Source organism: Coregonus clupeaformis, chromosome 5 (assembly GCF_020615455.1).
Source record: "Coregonus clupeaformis isolate EN_2021a chromosome 5, ASM2061545v1, whole genome shotgun sequence".
NCBI classification, from domain to species: domain Eukaryota; kingdom Metazoa; phylum Chordata; class Actinopteri; order Salmoniformes; family Salmonidae; genus Coregonus; species Coregonus clupeaformis.
Window position 1 is genome coordinate 11,583,747 of NC_059196.1, and position 23,175 is coordinate 11,606,921.

Genomic DNA, 23,175 nt, shown 5'->3' on the forward strand with positions numbered 1-23,175 from the left:
TTCCTCCCGCTAATTGGGCAACTTTTGCACATTTTATGTTGTGTGAGGGAAATAATGTAAATTACAAGGAATTAATATATTTTGAAAGATGAGATGTTGAGGATTATAATAAATACCGCTTTTATGTCATACAAGCAAGCCAAATACCAGTGAGTCCAAATGGGCACTTCACATTTCCATACCATAAAACTTATATAATATACAGTTTCAATGTTTATGATCACTATGTTTGATGTACAGTTACATGTTATACGCTGGGTTTTCCTGGTTGTCAGGTTGGACCACTGTGTCCTCACCTTTAGTCTAATAATTGTCCCATAATCTCCAAACTGTTCCATTTTAATTGCTACCATGGTTATGCATATGCTTTCCATTTTTCTTCTGTAAGAAACATTTATGGTCAATTCCCACAAGTGTAAGGGGTTAAAGAGTTGTGAGTGTTTTACATGACTGAATAGCCTGGGATTTTTTATGAACTTGGCCTGCCTCATATACTGTTCTTTTTAAACAGATTGCTGTACTCTCTCTCTCTCTCTCTCTCTCTCTCTCTCTCTCTCTCTGTCTGTCTGTCTGTCTGTCTGTCTGTCTCTGTCTCTGTCTCTGTCTCTGTCTCTCTCTCTCTGTCTCTCTCTCTCTCTCTCTCTACTTCCTCCCTTCTCTCTCCTTTTTTTCATCTCTTTCCTCACTTTCTCTCCTCTCTTCTGCTGTCCCTCTCTCTCCCTTCTTCCTTTCACCTTACATTTTTCTCCCCTCTCTCTCCCTCCCTCTCTTTCCTCTCCCCCCCCCCCTCTCTTCGTCTCTCTCCGTCTTTATTAATTTATCATGTTGTTATTCTCTTTGCCTAGCTGTGCTAATGAAGACGGGAGTCAGATGAGGGCGGAGGTCGTCTCCGTAGCGTTCGACCCCGGCACCTGCAGCATGCCACTTTGACTGCCACAGGTCAGTGGCAGCTGTCAATCATATACACACACACGAAAACCACAAGTATCCTCACCGTAATGTCAATGTACTCACACTGCAAATACACTGCATTGCACAGCACCTGCGGCACCATTGGATTTACCACAGCACACATAGACACACACACTCCTTCTTGACCTATCTGAAATACACTGTACAGTAAGGCTCATTGGCTACATCGTTAGTGTGCCCCACTGATAGGTCACTGCCCCCCAGTCCCACCATACCCCCTGGGTCACTGCCCTGTGAACAGGTGAGGCCCTGCCTAATGTCCCTCCCTGCCCACTGTAGCTCATCAGTCACTGGGCCACAACCTCTGCTCCTCAACCCAGCAGGCAAAGGAGTCATCATAGACTCTTTGTTTCTGTGTGTGTGTTTGTGTGTGTGTGTCCTGTTATGTGTATGTACTGTACAATGTATGCATATTGTAATGTATGTGCAAGCATGTGCAATATGTATTTTCATCTATATAAACACATGTAGGTGGGTGTGCCTGGGTATGACTACGAGCATGCATGTCTATGCGGACACACATGGGCACACACAGCTTTCACACACACACTCACACTCACAAGCACATACACGCACCAGCACACATGTCTCTATTAGCAGTAGTGGCGTTATGGCACCTTTCCTCCGTGGCTCGTATCTATGCAAAGCCGGGGTCCTGCCAATCAGTCACCCCGTTGACACGGAGCCCCACCTCCCCAATTAAAGCTGACAGGGCAGGATTAGGAGGGGGCCCGCCCCCACCCACCCACTTGCCTACGTGTCAATCACGCGCAGGGCATCCGCACGCCTGTTTACTGTCAGATCCCATCTCCGTCTGTCAGATGCCACGGCAACCGTCGCCGAGGGAAGAGAGCTGGGGGAGGGGGCGGGGGGGAGATGAGTTGGGAAGGGGGGAGTGGAGAGGAGATCTGATCTGAATTAACTATGCTTCTCCCCACAGACTGGCCGCACTTTTAATTCATGAAAGGGATGAGAGGAGAAGGGGAAAAGATGGAGAGAGACAGAGAGAGGCAGCGAAGGGAGGGAAAGAGGGTGGAGGAGCGTTTAACACCCTGAGCAGGATTGTCTTTGAAAGTTTTGGAGTGATGTTTCCTTCCTTCTCTTCCCTGCCATCCATCCCCCAGTCCTGACTCTGTCTCCTGTCTCTCTCACTCTGTCTCCTCTCAGAGGTAGAAGCTGTCTCTGTGAGGGAGAACACAATGTCTGGTTGGACCTCTCAAATCACTATTTAACACTGGTCTGCATAACCATGAATAGGATATTCCACTCCTTGCCAATCCTTGTCATGCCAAACATTGCATGTGGTCCTCTGTAGCTCAGCTGGTAGAGCACGGCGCTTGTAACGCCAAGGTAGTGGGTTCGATCCCCGGGACCACCCATACACAAAAAAAAAAATGTATGCACGCATGACTGTAAGTCGCTTAGGATAAAAGCGTCTGCTAAATGGCATATTATATTATTATATTATTATAAGAAGTGGAATGTTAGTACAACAGACTGGATTTACCCTCATAAATGTTAGAACATCTGTGTTAACTGGAAGAGTAGAAGATATAGAATCTGATACATACAGAAAAGATGGGTGGTATCATTTGGTACCTGCATGGGGATATTTGCACTTTAATGACTTGACATAGCTGACATTGAACCTGAAATTGTTTCCTGTCTATTGTAGTGTAGAGGTCAAGATACTGGTCCCATTGTGAGACCAGTGTGTGAGCGAACATGTGTTTCAGGGTAGTTAGGGGTTTTAAGCTGTGGCCTGTGTACACACTATGTAAATGTGTGTGTTTTCGAGGGCATTAAGCAGTGCTCTGTTTACACTTATGCAAATAAGGATGTGTGTGTGTGTGGCCATGGTCCCTGGACCTTGGTCCCTGGTGTGTCTGTCTCTCTTCTATGTTGGGGCCCCAGTGTGAACCCTCTATAATCCCTGACGGGGGTCGATGGGGGCTTGATGGGGTCTGGGCCTGTGCCACTGCCACTGCTAGGAGTCAACCCTAAGGAGAGAAGAGGAGAGAGAGGGAGAGAAAAATTAAGGGGAGAGAAGAGGGGGCAGGAGAGTGGGCCAGAGAGGGATGGAGGAGAGGGGCCAGGAGAGTGGGCCAGAGAGTGATGGAGGAGAGGTGGCCAGAGAGGGATGGAGGAGAGGGGGCAGGAGACAGCCACTGATGGGGGATGAGGGGGTAAGAGCAGTGTTGCTCATCGGAGGTGCGTCCACCACTGACACATACACACACACACACCGGAGGAGCTATAGGAGGATGGGCATATTGTAATGGCTGGAATGGAACAAATGGAACGGTATCAAACACATCAAACATATGGAAACTCTTCCATTTATTCCATTCCAGCCATTACAATGAGCCTGTCCTCCTATACCTCCTCCCACCAGCCTCCTCTGACACACACGTATACATAAACACACTAGGCATTCATGCACCTAAGGGTATTCTGTTGATGCCTCTCTCTCTCTCTCTCGTTGCATCCAATGGCAGTGTACGCGATAAGCTAATGCAAGGAGCTGCTTGTGGATTTGCCATCTCTAACGCAGTTCCACCTCCGATTTGATAGAATCTAGCCCTTCACATTGCATTATCCAGTAACCACATCAACCTTTAATCCACATCTTATACTTTTCTCATATTTTGTGTGTTCTTTCTTCCATATGGGAATGAATGCTGACAAATAAATGCTCATATTATTTTATTGATGAAGTAGTCCACTAAATGAAAGAAGATAGAAATGAACTGTTGACCAATGCTAGCTGATAATATTTACTCTTCCATATGCGTTGTGTTCTTACATCTTCTTCAGTATGAGGTCTGGGATGTACACCATGTGATTTTCTTTGCCATATGCCTTTTTCAACAGCTTTTCTCTTTCTTTCTCCCTCTGTTTCTTTTCGTTATAGTTCCTTGCCACCTCGTCCAGGTGGGCTTTCACCCTCTCCTTATTCTTCCTCACTTCTTCCTTACTCTCTGCTTTTCTAGCTCTGAGCAGTTCTTTTACTTTGTTCTTCTCCAACAAGTCTCTTTCTTTCCTCTCCTTTTTCTCCTGCTTTGCCCTGACTCTCTGGGCGCGTTTAGTTTCCATCTGAAAGAGAAAGTCCATACATGTTGGTCAGTGATCTGAAATATTATTATTACTCCTTCTCTAGCATGCAGTCAACTTAATCTATTGAATCTGATAGTATAACCATTAGGAGGTGACTTATGACCTCCCTGAACTGTGACTGGTTAAATGGAGTACTGTACCTGTGCCTGCTCTTGCTCTCTGAACCTCAGGACAGTCTGCATCTGGTACAGCTTTATGTACGCCTCCTTCATCCTCTCCACCACATCCCTCTTCTCTATTGCCCATCTCTCTTTCTCCCTTTGCATTTTTTCAATTTCACTACTATTTCTCTCCCGCTCCTCTATAATCTTCCCGTTCTCCTTCTCCATCTCTCTCTTTTCCATCTCCCATCCCTTCTTCTCTTGTCCATTCAGGCACAGAATCCTCATCTTTTCTCTTTCCAGAGCCTCTATCGCTCTCTCCTTCTCTCTCAGCTCAATTATCCACTCATCTGCTGCCTGCGTGCTCCTCCTCTTAATCTCCTCCTTCTCCTTCATCCATCTTTCCCCCCGTTGATCCAAGAGGCTTCGTAGGCCAGCCTTGGCCTTGGCCCATCTCCCCCTGTCCTCCTTCCAGGCTACTAGGGTCTGATTCCTCTCCTGGTCTGCTTTGGCCAAAGCTGTCTCCAAACCATTTCTTATGAGGTTCCATCCATTCCTCTCTCTCACCCTCTCCTTCCCCACCCTTTCATTCTCAGCTAACAGTCTCTTCTTGTTCTCCACTGTCACCTTCCATAACTTGGCCAAGGACATCTTCACCATTGTTTGTTTGTCGGTTGCTGCGCTTTCTCTCTGTTTGTCCATCACCTCTCGCTGCCTTTCATTCTCAGCTAACAGCCTTGTGTTCTCCACGGTCAACTTCCCTATCTTGGCCAAGTGCAGTATGTTCTGCACCTTCAGCTTTGCCATCTTGAGCTCCATATTTTTTCTGTCTGACACTGCACTTTCTCTCTGTTTCTCAAACAACTCTCTCTCCAGCTTCCATTGGTAGCAGTTTACCTCAATAGAAGCCTCAGTCTCCCTTATCTGTCTCAGCAACTCTTCAATTAGCCTTTCTCTTTCTTGCTCTGGTTCCACCCTCACCTTGTTGACTTCCTCCAACACCTCTCTCTGCAGCTTCCACCGGTAGTGGTCTACCTTGTTACAAGTCTCAATCTCCTTTCTCATTCTCAGCAGCCCCTCCATTTCTCTTTGTCTTTCTATCTCTCGTTCCCCCCTCATCTTGTTGCCTTTCTCCATCTCCTCACTTTCAGTCATCTCTTTCTCCATCTCAATGACTTCTCTCTGCATCAATATGTATGGAGAAACATGTATTCCTTATTTTGTTTATTTTGTGTGAATCTTTTCCATGTCATTTTCTTAAAAGTGTCTGGCCATGCCAGTTTTCCAACTTCAGTTACCTTCAGGCTAACTGGTATAATTTATTAAATGGTAATAAGTAGGCCTACCTTCACTGATTTCCTTAGAAGTCAAACACTTTTACACATTATTATGTTCTAACTCACCTCTCCTCCGCGATTTCTGTCCACTTATGAAGATTTAAAAGATATACACTTGAGTAGTTATGGTGTGGTGAATGGATATGCTGGTTGTTTTCTTTGGTTTGGAACTTGTTGTAGCCAAGTTCTAATTCCAAATTATATGGTCGTTGCCTAGCTTAATTGTTGAGTCATAATGAGATTGGAATGTTGGCTTGAATTCTGTATTATGGACAAAAATCTCAGAATTCTGAAGATTTTAGAATTATATTTAAAAATTATTGTTTGTCATACATTCTATATACAACATTCTAGCCCTTGGATGCTCTCTCAGAGTTATAAGTCATATATTCTCAGCCCAAAAGAAATTTGGTCTATTTCAAAAATATTCAAATTAAGGATTACTTTGTAAGTATTGGTTGTCATGGTGCCGTGAGGAAGCCTAGGCAGAGAGCTCTGTTAATATGTGACCGACCGCCTTGATTCGGTCTTATGTAGCAACATTTGAAATTGTGTTTTTACATTGGATAAAAGTAGAGACTCAGAGCTAGAACATTGTATATCTTACACTGCAGTTGAGGAACAATGGGGAAGTCATTGTGCTTTGAAAGTTGATAAACTTGTAACCCCAACTTCTGAGAAAATGGCCCTTGAATGTTTTGGTACACCTACTGGAGAGCTCTTCTTTGTCTACACCCATTCAGCATCGTTCACACCCTCTTAAGCCTTAGCCCCACCCATCTCTTTAAAGATTCACATGTGAGGCCATGTAGTAAACACATGCTATATCAAATAAAATCTAAGTTTATTTGTCACATGCACAGGTAACAGAAGGTGTAAACGGTACAGTGATAGTACTTGCATAGTAGCAATATCAAAAACAGAAAGTGTCCAGATACAATTATTTGATAAATATTTTGTCATTATTTGATGACGCTTACCCGACACACTTGTCTAAATTGATGGGTCATGTGAAGAAAATGCTATAACCACCCCTCATCCACATCTAGCTAAATTGATGGGTGACTATTGTCTAGATATGTACACAATCTATGGCCATAATCACCCCCAGACACTACCCTGCTAATTTGATGGGTCATGTAATAATCCAGCCGAGTAGAGTCTTTTGTTTAGACATGTAGCTAGCTAGCTAGCTAAACAATTAACCGGCATAACCCCAACTCATACTACTACCAATACAAACATTGTCATAGCTGTAGTATGAATCTGCAGGTAGCTAAAGCTAACACACTAGGTTCAATGTTAACTAGCTAATATTAGGCTGGAACTAGCAATGCAAATGTATTTCAGATTCAAATAATACAGTGAGGGAAAAAAGTATTTGATCCCCTGCTGATTTTGTACGTTTGCCCACTGACAAAGAAATGATCAGTCTATAATTTTAATGGTAGGTTTATTTGAACAGTGAGAGACAGAATAACAACAAAAAAATCCAGAAAAGCACATGTCAAAAATGTTATAAATTGATTTGCATTTTAATGAGGGAAATAAGTATTTGACCCCCTCTCAATCAGAAAGATTTCTGGCTCCCAGGTGTCTTTTATACAGGTAACGAGCTGAGATTAGGAGCACACTCTTAAAGGGAGTGCTCCTAATTCAGCTTGTTACCTGTATAAAAGACACCTGTCCACAGAAGCAATCAATCAATCAGATTCCAAACTCTCCACCATGGCCAAGACCAAAGAGCTCTCCAAGGATGTCAGGGACAAGATTGTAGACCCTACACAAGGCTGGAATGGGCTACAAGACCATCGCCAAGCAGCTTGGTGAGAAGGTGACAACAGTTGGTGCGATTATTCGCAAATGGAAGAAACACAAAATAACTGTCAATCTCCCTCTGCCTGGGGCTCCATGTAAGATCTTACCTCGTGGAGTTGCAATGATCATGAGAACGGTGAGGAATCAGCCCAGAACTACACGGCAGGATCTTGTCAATGATCTCAAGGCAGCTGGGACCATAGTCACCAAGAAAACATTTGGTAACACACTACGCCGTGAAGGACTGAAATCCTGCAGTGCAGGCGAGGAGAGAGAGAAGAGGGGGCAGGAGAGTGGGCCAGAGAGGGATGGAGGAGAGGGGCCAGGAGAGTGGGCCAGAGAGGGATGGAGGAGAGGGAGCAGGAGAGTGGGCCAGAAAGAGATGGAGGAGTGGGAGCAGGAGAGGTGGCCAGAGAGGTGTCCAGAGAGGGATGGATGAGAGGGGGGCAGGAGAATAGGCCAGAGAGGGATGGAGGAGAGGGATGGAGGAGTGGGAGCAGGAGAGGTGGCCAGAGAGGGATGGAGGAGAGGGGCCAGGAGAGTGGGCCAGAGAGGGATGGAGGAGAGGGGGCAGGAGAATAGGCCAGAGAGGGATGGAGGAGAGGGATGGAGGAGTGGGAGCAGGAGAGGTGGCCAGAGAGGGATGGAGGAGAGGGGCCAGGAGAGTGGGCCAGAGAGGGATGGAGGAGAGGGGGCAGGAGAGTGTGCCAGAGAGGGATGGAGGAGAGGGGGCATGAGACAGCCACTGATGGGGGATGAGGGGGTAAGAGCAGTGTTGCTCATCGGAGGCGTGTACCACTGACACATACACACACACACCAGAGGAGGCTGGTAGGAGGAGCTATAGGAGGATGGGCATATTGGAAAGTCTGGAATGGAATAAATGGAACGGTATCAAACATATGGAAACTCTTCCATTTATTCCATTCCAGCCATTACAATGAGCCTGTCCTCCTATACCTCCTCCCACCAGCCTCCTCTGACACACATGTATACATAAACACACTAGGCATTCATGCACCTAAGGGTATTCTGTTGATGCCTCTCTCTCTCTCTCGTTGCATCCAATGGCAGTGTACGCGATAAGCTAATGCAAGGAGCTGCTTGTGGATTTGCCATCTCCAACGCAGTCCACCTCCGATTTGATAGAATCTAGCCCTTCACATTGCATTATCCAGTAACCACATCAACTTTTAATCCACATCTTATACTTTTCTCATATTTTGTGTGTTCTTTCTTCCATATGGGAATGAATGCTGACAAATAAATGCTCATATTATTTTATTGATGAAGTATTCCACTAAATGAAAGAAGATAGAAATGAACTTTTGACCAATGCTAGCTGATAATATTTACTCTTCCATATGCGTTGTGTTCTTACATCTTCTTCAGTATGAGGTCTGGGATGTACACCATGTGATTTTCTTTGCCATATGCCTTTTTCAACAGCTTTTCTCTTTCTTTCTCCCTCTGTTTCTTTTCGTTATAGTTCCTTGCCACCTCGTCCAGGTGGGCTTTCACCCTCTCCTTATTCTTCCTCACTTCTTCCTTACTCTCTGCTTTTCTAGCTCTGAGCAGTTCTTTTACTTTGTTCTTCTCCAACAAGTCTCTTTCTTTCCTCTCCTTTTTCTCCTGCTTTGCCCTGACTCTCTGGGCGCGTTTAGTTTCCATCTGAAAGAGAAAGTCCATACATGTTGGTCAGTGATCTGAAATATTATTATTACTCCTTCTCTAGCATGCAGTCAACTTAATCTGTTGAATCTGATAGTATAACCATTAGGAGGTGACTTATGACCTCCCTGAACTGTGACTGGTTAAATGGAGTACTGTACCTGTGCCTGCTCTTGCTCTCTGAACCTCAGGACAGTCTGCATCTGGTACAGCTTTATGTACGCCTCCTTCATCCTCTCCACCACATCCCTCTTCTCTATTGCCCATCTCTCTTTCTCCCTTTGCATTTTCTCAATTTCACTACTCTTTCTCTCCCGCTCCTCTGTAATCTTCCAGTTCTCCTTCTCCATCTCTCTCTTTTCCATCTCCCATCCCTTCTTCTCTTGTCCATTCAGGCACAGAATCCTCATCTTTTCTCTTTCCAGAGCCTCTATCGCTCTCTCCTTCTCTCTCAGCTCAATTATCCACTCCTCTGCTGCCTGCATGCTCCTCCTCTTAATCTCCTCCTTCTCCTTCATCCATCTTTCCCCCCGTTGATCCAAGAGGCTTCGTAGGCCAGCCTTGGCCTTGGCCCATCTCCCCCTGTCCTCCTTCCAGGCTACTAGGGTCTGATTCCTCTCCTGGTCTGCTTTGGCCAAAGCTGTCTCCAAACCATTTCTTATGAGGTTCCATCCATTCCTCTCTCTCACCCTCTCCTTCCCCACCCTTTCATTCTCAGCTAACAGTCTCTTCTTGTTCTCCACTGTCACCTTCCATAACTTGGCCAAGGACATCTTCACCATTGTTTGTTTGTCGGTCGCTGCGCTTTCTCTCTGTTTGTCCATCACCTCTCGCTGCCTTTCATTCTCAGCTAACAGCCTCGTGTTCTCCACGGTCAACTTCCCTATCTTGGCCAAGTGCAGTATGTTCTGCACCTTCAGCTTTGCCATCTTGAGCTCCATCTTTTTTCTGTCTGACACTGCGCTTTCTCTCTGTTTGTCCGACACCTCTCTCACCCTTTCATTCTCAGCTGACAGCCTCGTGTTCTCCACGGTCAACTTCCCTATCTTGGCCAAGTGCAGTATGTTCTGCACCTTCAGCTTTGCCATCTTGAGCTCCATATTTTTTCTGTCTGACACTGCACTTTCTCTCTGTTTCTCAAACAACTCTCTCTCCAGCTTCCATTGGTAGCAGTTTACCTCAATAGAAGCCTCAGTCTCCCTTATCTGTCTCAGCAACTCTTCAATTAGCCTTTCTCTTTCTTGCTCTGGTTCCACCCTCACCTTGTTGACTTCCTCCAACACCTCTCTCTGCAGCTTCCACCGGTAGTGGTCTACCTTGTTACAAGTCTCAATCTCCTTTCTCATTCTCAGCAGCCCCTCCATTTCTCTTTGTCTTTCTATCTCTCGTTCCCCCTCATCTTGTTGCCTTTCTCCATCTCCTCACTTTCAGTCATCTCTTTCTCCATCTCAATGACTTCTCTCTGCATCAATATGTATGGAGAAACATGTATTCCTTATTTTGTTTATTTTGTGTGAATCTTTTCCATGTCATTTTCTTAAAAGTGTCTGGCCATGCCAGTTTTCCAACTTCAGTTACCTTCAGGCTAACTGGTATAATTTATTAAATGGTAATAAGTAGGCCTACCTTCACTGATTTCCTTAGAAGTCAAACACTTTTACACATTATTATGTTCTAACTCACCTCTCCTCCGCGATTTCTGTCCACTTATGAAGATTTAAAAAGATATACACTTGAGTAGTTATGGTGTGATGAATGGATATGCTGGTTGTTTTCTTTGGTTTGGAACTTGTTGTAGCCAAGTTCTAATTCCAAATTATATGGTCGTTGCCTAGCTTAATTGTTGAGTCATAATGAGATTGGAATGTTGGCTTGAATTCTGTATTATGGACAAAAATCTCAGAATTCTGAAGATTTTATAATTATATTTAAAAATTATTGTTTGTCATACATTCTATATACAACATTCTAGCCCTTGGATGCTCTCTCAGAGTTATAAGTCTTATATTCTCAGCCCAAAAGAAATGTGGTCTATTTCAAAAATATTCAAAATAAGGATTACTTTGTAAGTATTGGTTGTCATGGTGCCGTGAGGAAGCCTAGGCAGAGAGCTCTGTTAATATGTGACCGACCGCCTTGATTCGGTCTTATGTAGCAACATTTGAAATTGTGTTTTTACATTGGATAAAAGTAGAGACTCAGAGCTAGAACATTGTATATCATACACTGCAGTTGAGGAACAATGGGGAAGTCATTGTGCTTTGAAAGTTGATAAACTTGTAACCCCAACTTCTGAGAAAATGGCCCTTGAATGTTTTGGTACACCTACTGGAGAGCTCTTCTTTGTCTACACCCATTCAGCATCGTTCACACCCTCTTAAGCCTTAGCCCCACCCATCTCTTTAAAGATTCACATGTGAGGCCATGTAGTAAACACATGCTATATCAAATAAAATCTAAGTTTATTTGTCACATGCACAGGTAACAGAAGGTGTAAACGGTACAGTGATATTACTTGCATACTTGCATAGTAGCAATATAAAAAAACAGAAAGTGTCCAAATACAATTATTTGATAAATATTTTGTCATTATTTGATGACGCTTACCCGACACACTTGTCTAAATTGATGGGTCATGTGAAGGAAATGCTATAACCACCCCTCATCCACATCTAGCTAAATTGATGGGTGACTATTGTCTAGACATGTACACAATCGATGGCCGTAATCACCCCCAGACACTACCCTGCTAATTTGATGGGTCATGTAATAATCCAGCCGAAGTAGAGTCTTTTGTTTAGACATGTAGCTAGCTAGCTAGCTAAACAATTAACCGGCATAACCCCAACTCATACTACTACCAATACAAACATTGTCAAAGCTCTAGTATGAATCTGCAGGTAGCTAAAGCTAACACACTAGGTTCAATGTTAACTAGCTAATATTAGGCTGGAACTAGCAATGCAAATGGATTTCAGATTCAAATAATACAGTGAGGGAAAAAAGTATTTGATCCCCTGCTGATTTTGTACGTTTGCCCACTGACAAAGAAATGATCCGTCTATAATTGTAATGGTAGGTTTATTTGAACAGTGAGAGACAGAATAACAACAAAAAAATCCAGAAAAGCACATGTCAAAAATGTTATAAATTGATTTGCATTTTAATGAGGGAAATAAGTATTTGACCCCCTCTCAATCAGAAAGATTTCTGGCTCCCAGGTGTCTTTTATACAGGTAACGAGCTGAGATTAGGAGCACACTCTTAAAGGGAGTGCTCCTAATCTCAGCTTGTTACCTGTATAAAAGACACCTGTCCACAGAAGCAATCAATCAATCAGATTCCAAACTCTCCACCATGGCCAAGACCAAAGAGCTCTCCAAGGATGTCAGGGACAAGATTGTAGACCTACACAAGGCTGGAATGGGCTACAAGACCATCGCCAAGCAGCTTGGTGAGAAGGTGACAACAGTTGGTGCGATTATTCGCAAATGGAAGAAACACAAAATAACTGTCAATCTCCCTCTGCCTGGGGCTCCATGTAAGATCTTACCTCGTGGAGTTGCAATGATCATGAGAACGGTGCGGAATCAGCCCAGAACTACACGGCAGGATCTTGTCAATGATCTCAAGGCAGCTGGGACCATAGTCACCAAGAAAACATTTGGTAACACACTACGCTGTGAAGGACTGAAATCCTGCAGTGCAGGAGAGGAGAGAGAGAAGAGGGGGCAGGAGAGTGGGCCAGAGAGGGATGGAGGAGTGGGGCCAGGAGAGTGGGCCAGAGAGGGATGGAGGAGAGGGAGCAGGAGAGTGGGCCAGAAAGAGATGGAGGAGTGGGAGCAGGAGAGGTGGCCAGAGAGGTGTCCAGAGAGGGATGGATGAGAGGGGGGCAGGAGAGTGGGCCAGAGAGGGATGGAGGAGAGGGGGCAGGAGAATAGGCCAGAGAGGGATGGAGGAGAGGGATGGAGGAGTGGGAGCAGGAGAGGTGGCCAGAGAGGGATGGAGGAGAGGGGCCAGGAGAGTGGGCCAGAGAGGGATAGAGGAGAGGGGGCAGGAGAGTTTGCCAGAGAGGGATGGAGGAGTGGGAGCAGGAGAGGTGGCCAGTTACGGATGGAGGAGAGGGGGCAGGAGACAGCCACTGATGGGGGATGAGGGGGTAAGAGCAGTGTTGCTCATCGGAGGCGTGTACCACTGATACATACACACACACACCAGAGGAGGCTGGTAGGAGGAGCTATAGGAGGATGGGCATATTGGAATGGCTGGAATGGAATAAATGGAACGGTATCAAACACATCAAACATATGGAAACTCTTCCATTTATTCCATTCCAGCCATTACAATGAGCCTGTCCTCCTATACCTCCTCCCACCAGCCTCCTCTGACACACACTTATACATAAACACACTAGGCATTCATGCACCTAAGGGTATTCTGTTGATGCCTCTCTCTCTCTCTCTCTCTCTCGTTGCATCCAATGGCAGTGTACGCGATAAGCTAATGCAAGGAGCTGCTTGTGGATTTGCCATCTCCAACGCAGTTCCACCTCCGATTTGATAGAATCTAGCCCTTCACATTGCATTATCCAGTAACCACATCAACCTTTAATCCACATCTTATACTTTTCTCATATTTTGTGTGTTCTTTCTTCCATATGGGAATGAATGCTGACAAATAAATGCTCATATTATTTTATTGATGAAGTATTCCACTAAATGAAAGAAGATAGAAATGAACTTTTGACCAATGCTAGCTGATAATATTTACTCTTCCATATGTGTTGTGTTCTTACATCTTCTTCAGTATGAGGTCTGGGATGTACACCATGTGATTTTCTTTGCCATATGCCTTTTTCAACAGCTTTTCTCTTTCTTTCTCCCTCTGTTTCTTTTCGTTATAGTTCCTTGCCACCTCGTCCAGGTGGGCTTTCACCCTCTCCTTATTCTTCCTCACTTCTTCCTTACTCTCTGCTTTTCTAGCTCTGAGCAGTTCTTTTACTTTGTTCTTCTCCAACAAGTCTCTTTCTTTCCTCTCCTTTTTCTCCTGCTTTGCCCTGGCTCTCTGGGCGCGTTTAGTTTCCATCTGAAAGAGAAAGTCCATACATGTTGGTCAGTGATCTGAAATATTATTATTACTCCTTCTCTAGCATGCAGTCAACTTAATCTGTTGAATCTGATAGTATAACCATTAGGAGGTGACTTATGACCTCCCTGAACTGTGACTGGTTAAATGGAGTACTGTACCTGTGCCTGCTCTTGCTCTCTGAACCTCAGGACAGTCTGCATCTGGTACAGCTTTATGTACGCCTCCTTCATCCTCTCCACCACATCCCTCTTCTCTATTGCCCATCTCTCTTTCTCCCTTTGCATTTTCTCAATTTCACTACTATTTCTCTCCCGCTCCTCTGTAATCTTCCAGTTCTCCTTCTCCATCTCTCTCTTTTCCATCTCCCATCCCTTCTTCTCTTGTCCATTCAGGCACAGAATCCTCATCTTTTCTCTTTCCAGAGCCTCTATCGCTCTCTCCTTCTCTCTCAGCTCAATTATCCACTCCTCTGCTGCCTGCATGCTCCTCCTCTTAATCTCCTCCTTCTCCTTCATCCATCTTTCCCCCCGTTGATCCAAGAGGCTTCGTAGGCCAGCCTTGGCCTTGGCCCATCTCCCCCTGTCCTCCTTCCAGGCTACTAGGGTCTGATTCCTCTCCTGGTCTGCTTTGGCCAAAGCTGTCTCCAAACCATTTCTTATGAGGTTCCATCCATTCCTCTCTCTCACCCTCTCCTTCCCCACCCTTTCATTCTCAGCTAACAGTCTCTTCTTGTTCTCCACTGTCACCTTCCATAACTTGGCCAAGGACATCTTCACCATTGTTTGTTTGTCGGTCGCTGCGCTTTCTCTCTGTTTGTCCATCACCTCTCGCTGCCTTTCATTCTCAGCTAACAGCCTCGTGTTCTCCACGGTCAACTTCCCTATCTTGGCCAAGTGCAGTATGTTCTGCACCTTCAGCTTTGCCATCTTGAGCTCCATCTTTTTCTGTCTGACACTGCGCTTTCTCTCTGTTTGTCCGACACCTCTCTCACCCTTTCATTCTCAGCTGACAGCCTCGTGTTCTCCACGGTCAACTTCCCTATCTTGGCCAAGTGCAGTATGTTCTGCACCTTCAGCTTTGCCATCTTGAGCTCCATATTTTTTTCTGTCTGACACTGCACTTTCTCTCTGTTTCTCAAACAACTCTCTCTCCAGCTTCCATTGGTAGCAGTTTACCTCAATAGAAGCCTCAGTCTCCCTTATCTGTCTCAGCAACTCTTCAATTAGCCTTTCTCTTTCTTGCTCTGGTTCCACCCTCACCTTGTTGACTTCCTCCAACACCTCTCTCTGCAGCTTCCACCGGTAGTGGTCTACCTTGTTACAAGTCTCAATCTCCTTTCTCATTCTCAGCAGCCCCTCCATTTCTCTTTGTCTTTCTATCTCTCGTTCCCCCCTCATCTTGTTGCCTTTCTCCATCTCCTCACTTTCAGTCATCTCTTTCTCCATCTCAATGACTTCTCTCTGCATCAATATGTATGGAGAAACATGTATTCCTTATTTTGTTTATTTTGTGTGAATCTTTTCCATGTCATTTTCTTAAAAGTGTCTGGCCATGCCAGTTTTCCAACTTCAGTTACCTTCAGGCTAACTGGTATAATTTATTAAATGGTAATAAGTAGGCCTACCTTCACTGATTTCCTTAGAAGTCAAACACTTTTACACATTATTATGTTCTAACTCACCTCTCCTCCGCGATTTCTGTCCACTTATGAAGATTTAAAAAGATATACACTTGAGTAGTTATGGTGTGATGAATGGATATGCTGGTTGTTTTCTTTGGTTTGGAACTTGTTGTAGCCAAGTTCTAATTCCAAATTATATGGTCGTTGCCTAGCTTAATTGTTGAGTCATAATGAGATTGGAATGTTGGCTTGAATTCTGTATTATGGACAAAAATCTCAGAATTCTGAAGATTTTATAATTATATTTAAAAATTATTGTTTGTCATACATTCTATATACAACATTCTAGCCCTTGGATGCTCTCTCAGAGTTATAAGTCTTATATTCTCAGCCCAAAAGAAATGTGGTCTATTTCAAAAATATTCAAAATAAGGATTACTTTGTAAGTATTGGTTGTCATGGTGCCGTGAGGAAGCCTAGGCAGAGAGCTCTGTTAATATGTGACCGACCGCCTTGATTCGGTCTTATGTAGCAACATTTGAAATTGTGTTTTTACATTGGATAAAAGTAGAGACTCAGAGCTAGAACATTGTATATCATACACTGCAGTTGAGGAACAATGGGGAAGTCATTGTGCTTTGAAAGTTGATAAACTTGTAACCCCAACTTCTGAGAAAATGGCCCTTGAATGTTTTGGTACACCTACTGGAGAGCTCTTCTTTGTCTACACCCATTCAGCATCGTTCACACCCTCTTAAGCCTTAGCCCCACCCATCTCTTTAAAGATTCACATGTGAGGCCATGTAGTAAACACATGCTATATCAAATAAAATCTAAGTTTATTTGTCACATGCACAGGTAACAGAAGGTGTAAACGGTACAGTGATATTACTTGCATACTTGCATAGTAGCAATATAAAAAAAACAGAAAGTGTCCAAATACAATTATTTGATAAATATTTTGTCATTATTTGATGACGCTTACCCGACACACTTGTCTAAATTGATGGGTCATGTGAAGGAAATGCTATAACCACCCCTCATCCACATCTAGCTAAATTGATGGGTGACTATTGTCTAGACATGTACACAATCGATGGCCGTAATCACCCCCAGACACTACCCTGCTAATTTGATGGGTCATGTAATAATCCAGCCGAAGTAGAGTCTTTTGTTTAGACATGTAGCTAGCTAGCTAGCTAAACAATTAACCGGCATAACCCCAACTCATACTACTACCAATACAAACATTGTCAAAGCTCTAGTATGAATCTGCAGGTAGCTAAAGCTAACACACTAGGTTCAATGTTAACTAGCTAATATTAGGCTGGAACTAGCAATGCAAATGGATTTCAGATTCAAATAATACAGTGAGGGAAAAAAGTATTTGATCCCCTGCTGATTTTGTACGTTTGCCCACTGACAAAGAAATGATCCGTCTATAATTGTAATGGTAGGTTTATTTGAACAGTGAGAGACAGAATAACAACAAAAAAATCCAGAAAAGCACATGTCAAAAATGTTATAAATTGATTTGCATTTTAATGAGGGAAATAAGTATTTGACCCCCTCTCAATCAGAAAGATTTCTGGCTCCCAGGTGTCTTTTATACAGGTAACGAGCTGAGATTAGGAGCACACTCTTAAAGGGAGTGCTCCTAATCTCAGCTTGTTACCTGTATAAAAGACACCTGTCCACAGAAGCAATCAATCAATCAGATTCCAAACTCTCCACCATGGCCAAGACCAAAGAGCTCTCCAAGGATGTCAGGGACAAGATTGTAGACCTACACAAGGCTGGAATGGGCTACAAGACCATCGCCAAGCAGCTTGGTGAGAAGGTGACAACAGTTGGTGCGATTATTCGCAAATGGAAGAAACACAAAATAACTGTCAATCTCCCTCTGCCTGGGGCTCCATGTAAGATCTTACCTCGTGGAGTTGCAATGATCATGAGAACGGTGCGGAATCAGCCCAGAACTACACGGCAGGATCTTGTCAATGATCTCAAGGCAGCTGGGACCATAGTCACCAAGAAAACATTTGGTAACACACTACGCTGTGAAGGACTGAAATCCTGCAGTGCAGGAGAGGAGAGAGAGAAGAGGGGGCAGGAGAGTGGGCCAGAGAGGGATGGAGGAGTGGGGCCAGGAGAGTGGGCCAGAGAGGGATGGAGGAGAGGGAGCAGGAGAGTGGGCCAGAAAGAGATGGAGGAGTGGGAGCAGGAGAGGTGGCCAGAGAGGTGTCCAGAGAGGGATGGATGAGAGGGGGCAGGAGAGTGGGCCAGAGAGGGATGGAGGAGAGGGGGCAGGAGAATAGGCCAGAGAGGGATGGAGGAGAGGGATGGAGGAGTGGGAGCAGGAGAGGTGGCCAGAGAGGGATGGAGGAGAGGGGCCAGGAGAGTGGGCCAGAGAGGGATAGAGGAGAGGGGGCAGGAGAGTTTGCCAGAGAGGGATGGAGGAGTGGGAGCAGGAGAGGTGGCCAGTTACGGATGGAGGAGAGGGGGCAGGAGACAGCCACTGATGGGGGATGAGGGGTAAGAGCAGTGTTGCTCATCGGAGGCGTGTACCACTGATACATACACACACACACCAGAGGAGGCTGGTAGGAGGAGCTATAGGAGGATGGGCATATTGGAATGGCTGGAATGGAATAAATGGAACGGTATCAAACACATCAAACATATGGAAACTCTTCCATTTATTCCATTCCAGCCATTACAATGAGCCTGTCCTCCTATACCTCCTCCCACCAGCCTCCTCTGACACACACTTATACATAAACACACTAGGCATTCATGCACCTAAGGGTATTCTGTTGATGCCTCTCTCTCTCTCTCTCTCTCGTTGCATCCAATGGCAGTGTACGCGATAAGCTAATGCAAGGAGCTGCTTGTGGATTTGCCATCTCCAACGCAGTTCCACTTCCGATTTGATAGAATCTAGCCCTTCACATTGCATTATCCAGTAACCACATCAACCTTTAATCCACATCTTATACTTTTCTCATATTTTGTGTGTTCTTTCTTCCATATGGGAATGAATGCTGACAAATAAATGCTCATATTATTTTATTGATGAAGTAGTCCACTAAATGAAAGAAGATAGAAATGAACTTTTGACCAATGCTAGCTGATAATATTTACTCTTCCATATGTGTTGTGTTCTTACATCTTCTTCAGTATGAGGTCTGGGATGTACACCATGTGATTTTCTTTGCCATATGCCTTTTTCAACAGCTTTTCTCTTTCTTTCTCCCTCTGTTTCTTTTCGTTATAGTTCCTTGCCACCTCGTCCAGGTGGGCTTTCACCCTCTCCTTATTCTTCCTCACTTCTTCCTTACTCTCTGCTTTTCTAGCTCTGAGCAGTTCTTTTACTTTGTTCTTCTCCAACAAGTCTCTTTCTTTCCTCTCCTTTTTCTCCTGCTTTGCCCTGGCTCTCTGGGCGCGTTTAGTTTCCATCTGAAAGAGAAAGTCCATACATGTTGGTCAGTGATCTGAAATATTATTATTACTCCTTCTCTAGCATGCAGTCAACTTAATCTGTTGAATCTGATAGTATAACCATTAGGAGGTGACTTATGACCTCCCTGAACTGTGACTGGTTAAATGGAGTACTGTACCTGTGCCTGCTCTTGCTCTCTGAACCTCAGGACAGTCTGCATCTGGTACAGCTTTATGTACGCCTCCTTCATCCTCTCCACCACATCCCTCTTCTCTATTGCCCATCTCTCTTTCTCCCTTTGTATTTTCTCAATTTCACTACTATTTCTCTCCCGCTCCTCTGTAATCTTCCAGTTCTCCTTCTCCATCTCTCTCTTTTCCATCTCCCATCCCTTCTTCTCTTGTCCATTCAGGCACAGAATCCTCATCTTTTCTCTTTCCAGAGCCTCTATCGCTCTCTCCTTCTCTCTCAGCTCAATTATCCACTCCTCTGCTGCCTGCGTGCTCCTCCTCTTAATCTCCTCCTTCTCCTTCATCCATCTTTCCCCCCGTTGATCCAAGAGGCTTCGTAGGCCAGCCTTGGCCTTGGCCCATCTCCCCTGTCCTCCTTCCAGGCTACTAGGGTCTGATTCCTCTCCTGGTCTGCTTTGGCCAAAGCTGTCTCCAAACCATTTCTTATGAGGTTCCATCCATTCCTCTCTCTCACCCTCTCCTTCCCCACCCTTTCATTCTCAGCTAACAGTCTCTTCTTGTTCTCCACTGTCACCTTCCATAACTTGGCCAAGGACATCTTCACCATTGTTTGTTTGTCGGTCGCTGCGCTTTCTCTCTGTTTGTCCATCACCTCTCGCTGCCTTTCATTCTCAGCTAACAGCCTCGTGTTCTCCACGGTCAACTTCCCTATCTTGGCCAAGTGCAGTATGTTCTGCACCTTCAGCTTTGCCATCTTGAGCTCCATATTTTTTCTGTCTGACACTGCACTTTCTCTCTGTTTCTCAAACAACTCTCTCTCCAGCTTCCATTGGTAGCAGTTTACCTCAATAGAAGCCTCAGTCTCCCTTATCTGTCTCAGCAACTCTTCAATTAGCCTTTCTCTTTCTTGCTCTGGTTCCACCCTCACCTTGTTGACTTCCTCCAACACCTCTCTCTGCAGCTTCCACCGGTAGTGGTCTACCTTGTTACAAGTCTCAATCTCCTTTCTCATTCTCAGCAGCCCCTCCATTTCTCTTTGTCTTTCTATCTCTCGTTCCCCCCTCATCTTGTTGCCTTTCTCCATCTCCTCACTTTCAGTCATCTCTTTCTCCATCTCAATGACTTCTCTCTGCATCAATATGTATGGAGAAACATGTATTCCTTATTTTGTTTATTTTGTGTGAATCTTTTCCATGTCATTTTCTTAAAACTGTCTGGCCATGCCAGTTTTTCCAACTTCAGTTACCTTCAGGCTAACTGGTATAATTTATTAAATGGTAATAAGTAGGCCTACCTTCACTGATTTCCTTAGAAGTCAAACACTTTTACACATTATTATGTTCTAACTCACCTCTCCTCCGCGATTTCTGTCCACTTATGAAGATTTAAAAAGATATACACTTGAGTAGTTATGGTGTGGTGAATGGATATGCTGGTTGTTTTCTTTGGTTTGGAACTTGTTGTAGCCAAGTTCTAATTCCAAATTATATGGTCGTTGCCTAGCTTAATTGTTGAGTCATAATGAGATTGGAATGTTGGCTTGAATTCTGTATTATGGACAAAAATCTCAGAATTCTGAAGATTTTAGAATTATATTTAAAAATTATTGTTTGTCATACATTCTATATACAACATTCTAGCCCTTGGATGCTCTCTCAGAGTTATAAGTCATATATTCTCAGCCCAAAAGAAATTTGGTCTATTTCAAAAATATTCAAATTAAGGATTACTTTGTAAGTATTGGTTGTCATGGTGCCGTGAGGAAGCCTAGGCAGAGAGCTCTGTTAATATGTGACCGACCGCCTTGATTCGGTCTTATGTAGCAACATTTGAAATTGTGTTTTTACATTGGATAAAAGTAGAGACTCAGAGCTAGAACATTGTATATCTTACACTGCAGTTGAGGAACAATGGGGAAGTCATTGTGCTTTGAAAGTTGATAAACTTGTAACCCCAACTTCTGAGAAAATGGCCCTTGAATGTTTTGGTACACCTACTGGAGAGCTCTTCTTTGTCTACACCCATTCAGCATCGTTCACACCCTCTTAAGCCTTAGCCCCACCCATCTCTTTAAAGATTCACACGTGAGGCCATGTAGTAAACACATGCTATATCAAATAAAATCTAAGTTTATTTGTCACATGCACAGGTAACAGAAGGTGTAAACGGTACAGTGATAGTACTTGCATAGTAGCAATATCAAAAACAGAAAGTGTCCAGATACAATTATTTGATAAATATTTTGTCATTATTTGATGACGCTTACCCGACACACTTGTCTAAATTGATGGGTCATGTGAAGAAAATGCTATAACCACCCCTCATCCACATCTAGCTAAATTGATGGGTGACTATTGTCTAGATATGTACACAATCTATGGCCATAATCACCCCCAGACACTACCCTGCTAATTTGATGGGTCATGTAATAATCCAGCCGAAGTAGAGTCTTTTGTTTAGACATGTAGCTAGCTAGCTAGCTAAACAATTAACCGGCATAACCCCAACTCATACTACTACCAATACAAACATTGTCATAGCTGTAGTATGAATCTGCAGGTAGCTAAAGCTAACACACTAGGTTCAATGTTAACTAGCTAATATTAGGCTGGAACTAGCAATGCAAATGGATTTCAGATTCAAATAATACAGTGAGGGAAAAAAGTATTTGATCCCCTGCTGATTTTGTACGTTTGCCCACTGACAAAGAAATGATCAGTCTATAATTTTAATGGTAGGTTTATTTGAACAGTGAGAGACAGAATAACAACAAAAAAAATCCAGAAAAGCACATGTCAAAAATGTTATAAATTGATTTGCATTTTAATGAGGGAAATAAGTATTTGACCCCCTCTCAATCAGAAAGATTTCTGGCTCCCAGGTGTCTTTTATACAGGTAACGAGCTGAGATTAGGAGCACACTCTTAAAGGGAGTGCTCCTAATTCAGCTTGTTACCTGTATAAAAGACACCTGTCCACAGAAGCAATCAATCAATCAGATTCCAAACTCTCCACCATGGCCAAGACCAAAGAGCTCTCCAAGGATGTCAGGGACAAGATTGTAGACCTACACAAGGCTGGAATGGGCTACAAGACCATCGCCAAGCAGCTTGGTGAGAAGGTGACAACAGTTGGTGCGATTATTCGCAAATGGAAGAAACACAAAATAACTGTCAATCTCCCTCTGCCTGGGGCTCCATGTAAGATCTTACCTCGTGGAGTTGCAATGATCATGAGAACGGTGAGGAATCAGCCCAGAACTACACGGCAGGATCTTGTCAATGATCTCAAGGCAGCTGGGACCATAGTCACCAAGAAAACATTTGGTAACACACTACGCCGTGAAGGACTGAAATCCTGCAGTGCAGGCGAGGAGAGAGAGAAGAGGGGGCAGGAGAGTGGGCCAGAGAGGGATGGAGGAGAGGGGCCAGGAGAGTGGGCCAGAGAGGGATGGAGGAGAGGGAGCAGGAGAGTGGGCCAGAAAGAGATGGAGGAGTGGGAGCAGGAGAGGTGGCCAGAGAGGTGTCCAGAGAGGGATGGATGAGAGGGGGCAGGAGAATAGGCCAGAGAGGGATGGAGGAGAGGGATGGAGGAGTGGGAGCAGGAGAGGTGGCCAGAGAGGGATGGAGGAGAGGGGCCAGGAGAGTGGGCCAGAGAGGGATGGAGGAGAGGGGGCAGGAGAATAGGCCAGAGAGGGATGGAGGAGAGGGATGGAGGAGTGGGAGCAGGAGAGGTGGCCAGAGAGGGATGGAGGAGAGGAGCCAGGAGAGTGGGCCAGAGAGGGATGGAGGAGAGGGGGCAGGAGAGTGTGCCAGAG